This window comes from Pinus tabuliformis, chromosome 6 (genome assembly GCF_031772625.1).
Source record: "Pinus tabuliformis cultivar Carrire ecotype Pingquan chromosome 6, CPIR1, whole genome shotgun sequence".
In the NCBI taxonomy this organism is placed as follows: Eukaryota; Viridiplantae; Streptophyta; class Pinopsida; order Pinales; family Pinaceae; genus Pinus; species Pinus tabuliformis.
The window spans coordinates 613,074,496-613,075,538 of NC_142292.1; positions in this window are offsets into that span (position 1 = coordinate 613,074,496).

Here is a 1,043-nt window from a genome sequence, read left to right on the forward strand (position 1 = left end):
GCTCAACTGGAATTAAAACATTGAGAAAAGGATTATTGGAGGCTGGATAGGATTATTGGAGACTCGTGGAGCAATATTGAGATGATTCAAAATAAATTCATAATATACAATCTCAAGATCAAGGGAAATACCCCCTATCCTATCCTCTTGATCGATTTTGGCCTCCCCCCTATTGACACCAAGGCTATGTTTAAGTATCTAATGTATAAAAAGAAGCTTTACAACATGGAATATGAGAGGCTTCCTAAAATTGTTTCTAACTTTAGTTAAAGCCCCCACCTTCGCCTTAAGAGTGGGTGGCACAAGGATGCCCAGTCTTGGCTCAACCTTTGGGGGATAAATGAGGAGATTATCCTGGAAAACAAGGATAGTGTCAAAGATACTATCACCTCCAAATTTAATGATAAGCTATGGGTTGATAAGGAGATAGAGGATAAAAGGAAGCTAAGATATTTTAAGGAGGTGATCAACCCCACCCTTGAGAACCATAATTATCTTTTAGTTTTTGCGAGCTTGAAGAAAAATATGAACATCACTAAGATTAGAACTAATTCTCATGAGCTTCGAAGTGAAACCGGACAGTGGTCTACTCCCAAGACTCCCCGGGACAATAGGATTCGTCAGCGTTGCAATACTAAGAGCGTGGAAGACGAAAAGCACTTTCTTTTAGATTGTATAACCCTTACTCACATCTGCTCTCATTTCCCTAACATTTGTCACACTTCCGATCTTCTTGTCTTGTTAAGTAGCCCAACTATTGTGATCTTGGTGCACTTCTTTCCCTTCTTTTTGAGCACAGAAATAAGATTCTAAATAATTACAATTAGATTCTTCTTTTTCTTAAGGTGCAGTAGACTGCATTGGTCTTAGTGGACGTAAATTATCATCGTTATTATTATTATTATTATTATTATTATTATTATTATTATTATTATTATTATTATTATTATTATTATTATTATCATTATTTGCAATTTTCATGACCTATTAAAAAATTAGCATTAGATTTTTACTCCCATATTGTTAATTAATTTTCTCATGGC